Genomic DNA, 6,331 nt, shown 5'->3' with positions numbered 1-6,331 from the left:
GAGTATAGAGGCAAAAATAGAGTACCATTAGAGATGCTCTAAGATCAAAATAGTCAACTTATTCAATTTTTTAATTTACTCAAAAAAAACCTAGAACATCAATTCCTTAAAATCGCTCTCCTTTAGATGACTCACCGAAAATTTGTGCTCTTCTCTTGTGAAACCATCTAGAGCATTAAAGACAATATCTGTAACTTTCACATCTTGGTAAACACAATAGGCACAAAGGTCTTTTTTGTAAGGAAGTTCTTTATTGTCGCGAAGTTCAAGATAAATGAACTGAAGTACTCCAAAGGTTTCCAATAACTCCCGAAGATGTGCGTTGGTAATGTATCTTGGAAGGTTCCCAACAAAAATACAGTCATTACCCTTAAGCATACTTGAAGATGTTGGAGTCCGACCAACAACATCTAATTTTAGATATGGACCAGGCTGGCTCGGACCAAGGGTTGCAGCTAGACATTGGTTATAGTCACTAGGTCTCCTCACATGCACTGGGTTTCCTTGGAAAAGAAAGATTATATTACTTAATTCTTAATCAGCCTTGTTTATGGGATAAAGAAAACATACAAAGCCAAAATCTCTGAGTGTACCCTTTTCATACATGTAGGTCCACCACTGGTCGATAACCCATTGTAAGGGTGAAAGAGAAGGTTGAAGCAAAAAACGCTCCAATAATATACTTTTTTGTTTCATTTATGATTTAACATGATATATATATGTTAAACCTTGTAATATTTCATTTATGATCAAAATTATAATTGGTTTTGCTACTCCTTCATTCATCTATTGTTGCTACCAAAATCAAATGCAACCTAAACCAAACTGAATAAACATATATATACTGACCAAAATATTGAAATAATAAAAACAGCAAATATGTATTTTTGATTTTTAACTTGATAACCTTAAGTGAAACTAGACAAACTAATTTTAGTCCACCATATTGCATATCTCACAGAATCGATAAAACCAAATGGAATAACTAAATGCCAATGTACTACAATAATATAAGAGAAACTAAAGATATACACAAACCTTACAAGAGGTACAAAAAAATAAAGTATATACTTTTCTAAAAATTACGTTTTACCAAGACCATCTTACCTTAACAGCTCTTTGACATGTACTTTTTATTTTTTTCCATATTACTATATACAGATTTTGTACACTTTCCGTTGTTAATATAAAATTAACAATTAGTCGGATGTATTTGAAGCTCCTGGCAATTAATGAATTCATAAAATGTCATTTTGTTCTAACTTCTAAGTGTAGTTTATTCCTTTTCTTTGTGACCAATTAAGTATATAGTAAAACTCCTATAAATTAATAATATTGAGACATAAATTTTGTATTAATTTATAAAGTAATATATATTATTTCATAGTATAAATGAATATTTTTTTATTCATATAGAGATATTTTCAAATTTTCAAAAATCTTGAAAAATATAAATTGGGATAATTTTACAAAAATAAGACTAGGCTTTTGGATATTATAAATTTAGAAGATTTGGAATTCAAATTTTAATATTTAGAAAAGAAAAATCTGACCAAAAATTATAAAGACTATAGATGAATTCACCTATACACATGATATATTAATTAAAATTTATAATTGATGGCTTTAGGAAAACCCACAACTTAAATCGATCTAACAACACAGATGAATACAACAAGAAATCTAACAATCACTTCATACCCATGTATTCCGAAGTCTAACAAATTTGGTATTCAAAATCAATTCAAGTGTGTTTGGTTTGGTTTTAGTCAATATAAAACTCATTTTAATCCAATCTATTTCAACCTAATCCATTAGGCCCATAAACGAATTTGACTCCTGAACCCATTAATACTCAAATTATCAACTCAATAAATTTTTGGATTGGTTTGGTTTGAGTTGATCAATTAATTTGGATCCATTTTGACACCCCTAGTTGTAATATAATAGCAACTACCAAAACAAAATGATACATATTTAGAAACTGAGAATTAAAAAAAAAACAAATTGTCATTTTCATGAAATTCTACATAGTAGACACAACATTATAGTTTGAAAATACAACAAACAATTATTTCATAGAGGTAAAGTGTTGGAGAAAATTCATTAAAAAAAAAGAATACATTAATGTATCAACTTCTAGATATATATATATATATATATATATATATAATTTTTATATATGTAAAATTTATATGATTATTAATTTATGATATGAATGAGACGATATATATATACACATTCCAAAATAATCATCTTATTATCTTATCGACAACTGTTAAATTTTATATTGGCCTAACTTGTGACCAACTAAATTTATTATTTTATAGTGTTTATTAATTTATGGAGATGTGGATGTTGGAATTACACACCCTAGTATTTGTTTATTTGTATATCGTGGGATAAATTTTCAAGAACAAAAGTACAAAACAAAAATACATATAGAAATAGTGTAGAAATGCAAGCTAAATGTAGAGAGAAAAATGTGTATGATATTCATATTGCTTAGGGTTTTGATCCCCATTTTAGGTGTACAAGGTCATGCATTTATACTCAAATATTTACATTTAATTGCCTAACTAATGTAATAATTCCCTCCTTCATGCGACTGTTTTAATCTAGCTATTAATGATGTAACGTCCTTGTTTGAATTCTTTTGGATCTTCCTTGGGCTTCGCTAATGGTGAACTCAACACATCCTAGTTGTGAACTCCTCATAACCTTCAGTCTCTTCAATTAAGTCTTTCACTTCGGATAAATCTTCAGGTTATTCTCCCCAAGCTCGAACTATTCAGCACTCATGGACAGTTGAACTCTCTTGTTATGTTCGAGATCCTCAGCGGTGGGCCCACTGGTTGGTGACATGGTAGGCTCCCTCTTGTATCCGAACTGGGAATTCGGGAATATAACATTCATAACATAGTACAATATACAAAGATAAAAATACCAATACATATCTTAAAGGGAATTTCAATAATTGGCTTCAATCTTTCTTCAAAATGAAGGATAAATTGAAGCAAAAAATGTTTCAATGGGTTGCTTTAGCTTTTACTTCAAAACAAATATTTTAGTATATTATATCTCTAATTTATTATTAATTGTTAACTATTTATCTAAGTTTTCAAATTTATAATTTTGACCCATTTGTTTCATTTTAAGCAATATTTTAGTACCATCATAATTTATCTAACTAAAGATTATTAATAAATTATATTTATTATATATCTTATTATATTACAAATGATTAATTAACACATTTCAAAGTGAAAATTAGCATTTTTGTATTGAGTCACAAACTTTTGGAACCATGTATTTTAACCATAAATAAAGGTTGTTAAAATTTGAAGGATTTTTTGTGTAACTAAAAATTTTATCTTCTTATTTTGAAGATGTGAATAATTTTCTTTCAAATATGATGGAACAACCAAAAAGGTGGTGACTTAGTGGTAGTTAGGCCTCGGCAAAAAAACCGGAACCAAAAATCCAAACCGAAACCGACCCGAAAATATGGACCCGAATCCAAACCCGGAATCGGCAAAATACCCTACTGGGTCCTAATCTCCAAAACCCGAAAACCCGGAACTGAACCCGGGACCGAACCGAGAACTGAATGGGTACCCGAAATACTCGAAATAAAATAATATACATAATATATTAGTTATAATTTGTTCCTTTATAGCATAGTTATTCAAAACTATAGGTTAAAATTTAAAAATATTTTTTTTCTAGATTAAAATACTCAAAATAACCAAAATCATATTGACATGTTTAACTATATATTCAAAAATTTAACCAAAACTTTTAAAACTTAAATTTTTAAAGTTTTTTTTCTTAATATTAAGTTTTAAAATTTTCGGGTAATCGGGTAAAAAACCGGGTATTTCGGGTAATCGGGTAAAATTTTGGGTAATCGGGTACAAAATACCCGAACCCGATTGATATCCGATTTTTTCGGGTATTTATAGGTTCTGAAATTTTAGACCCGAACCGATCCAAACCCGGTAAGACCTGAACCGAACCCGAACCTGATCGGGTCCTACCCGAACCCGACCCGAGTACCCGAATGCCCAGGGCTAGTGGTAGTAAAAAGAGGTTAACTCTCTTGTACCACTGGTTAATCATCTTTTGGGACGAAGAGACATTTCTTAAACCGAAATGGAGTAAAGGTTTGCTTCAGGTACTAAGAGTGATTATGCGCAAAAGGTGTGGAATTTATATGGTTTGTAAAAAAGAAATTATGAAAAGATATATATTGTTCAATTTTTATTTTAAAGATGGAAATTCATGTGAATAATTCTTTTTTTTTTTCATCTTCAAAATGAATAAAAAGATAAAATTTGAAACATTATTTAAAATTCAAATGGTCTTAACAAGTACGTCATTTAGTTGAAAACTTGTGAGTGTTAGAGAAGCTGATTATATGATAAGGAGAAGTGAAGAGGTTCGCAATTTCTTTTGCACATGCGTTTTGCAGCTATCTCGGTTTGGTTCAACTCGGATTTAACTAATGTCGGTTATTCAAGGATTTGGTCTGTTGAAAATTAAGAAAACGACCATCTGATGCTACTACTACTAAACAAACACTAACTTCAACTGAGTTCACGTTATTTTTTTCTTTTGCATTTTGTGTTGCATTTAAGTTTGTTAGTGTTAGCGTTTGGTACACAAAAGTTACGTTTACGTTTACATTCAGTGTCTGTTTGTTCGTGAAACGTGTGTGTTTTTGTATCAGCGTGTGAGACTGGGTACACAATTTTCGTTTGTGTTTTATGGTTACATTTCGTGTATGTGGGTGTTCGTGTCATCTGATTTTATGTTTATATCAGTGTTAGCATTAGAGATGTGGGAGCAGCTTAGTTGATTTAATCCTAAAGCAAACAATCCACCTGAGAAAACAAAAAAAACTTATAGTCAAACTTTAAACGAACTCATATATGCTACCTATCACAAAGTTAAACAAATGCAAATGCAAATGCAAATCAATACTAATAAAATTGGAAGCTAAAAGAGAACTAAACCAAAGCTTTGCTTTTCCAAAACCAAAAATACTAAAGACAACTTAGGAATCGAATTAGTGCATACATGTACTTACTTGGAAAGAGGGGTGTTGAAGACGACGTGCACCACAGAAGCTCCAATCATGCCCATGATAAAAACAAAATATAGTATAGTTAATATCTAAACTGTAGTATAGGTAAGTAGAGACCTCAAAATGTTGTTGTATAAAGTCAAGTTTTAGGTGACAAAGTCAGTATTTTTCAATGTTGTTGTTGATATAAAACATTCAGTCAGTATAGTAAAGACAAAGACGAAACCGTAGGATGTTGAAAAACTCATGAGATCTCACCTTCTCTACAGCATAAACAACATATGAATTTAGAGCTTTGATTAAGGGGTAAAAAATTACCTGATCAAAAGCTGCCGGTTCAGACACAGTCTCTACTACAACAATCAAAACAGAAGCAACACCATAATGTTGAAAAGAGAAAACTAACATCACCACTAAAGATGCCTTATTCGAAAAACATATCAGATGAACGATTACGAGTCTTTGAAATAAATAAAACTTGGAAGTATAATTGGATTCAAAGATTCAGATACTTACATGCTTGAAAAGGGGTTGAATTTCCAATTTATATTATGTTTTCTGCAAATAAAGTCATAAATTTGTTAGGCCAAAGACATATACAATGTGAAGAAAGACATACAAAATTTCAAAATTTGATTCTACAGATGATACTACAGACATATGTGAAGAAAAATTTCAGGGGATTGCAAGTTGTAAGTGCCCCTAAATGAGCTTTTTGTTTTATGTCTTACTCTTACAAGTTTGGTACCGCTAATTAATGATATTGAGTATCAAAAAGCAATATACAACGGGTGTACCTGAGAAACAAAAGTCTTCTTCTTTTTTCTTGGGATTCTGAAGCTAAAAGTACAGATTAGTAATAACTCATAACAGTTATAAAAGATTATATGATCAAACTAAAGATCAAATCAAGGGAATATATTATACCGTATTATAAAAGAGGGAAGGGAAGAGACACTTACCTGATCAAAAGAGAATATTGAATGTGAATCATGTTGTCCCTAGCCCCAGCAAAACCAGCCTTAAAATTCATGTTATCTGATTATGTTGTCTCCACCAGTTAGCAGAACATTGAATATGATATTTTATCTCCATCAGTTAGCAGAACACTGAATTTTATAGTTTAAGCAGATAATGGAATTTCTCCAGACAACACTGTACAAGTCTGAACTTAGCAGAAACTGAAGTTTTTTTTATAGCAGATTGTATTGAATTTTAAAGATGCTGCCAGCTTCAGCACAA

At 30.6% G+C, this 6,331-nt stretch overlaps 1 long non-coding RNA gene across 1 annotated transcript; it reads right to left on the bottom strand.

Annotated features, from left to right (window-relative positions):
• Window positions 1-4,699: 4,699 nt before the first annotated feature.
• On the bottom strand, window positions 4,700-6,110 carry LOC147940408 (uncharacterized). The gene is made up of 4 exons (XR_015563847.1): window positions 6,052-6,110; window positions 5,887-5,923; window positions 5,093-5,647; window positions 4,700-4,886 (listed from the first exon to the last, which is right to left on the bottom strand). It is a non-coding gene; the product is annotated as an uncharacterized LOC147940408 (long non-coding RNA).
• Between the last annotated feature and the right edge of the window lie 221 nt (window positions 6,111-6,331).

Source organism: Camelina sativa, chromosome 8 (assembly GCF_030686135.1).
Source record: "Camelina sativa cultivar CO46 ecotype springtype chromosome 8, ASM3068613v1".
Classification (NCBI taxonomy): Eukaryota; Viridiplantae; Streptophyta; class Magnoliopsida; order Brassicales; family Brassicaceae; genus Camelina; species Camelina sativa.
The sequence above is the reverse complement of the archived record's forward strand: the minus strand, read 5'-3'. Positions and strand labels throughout refer to the sequence as shown.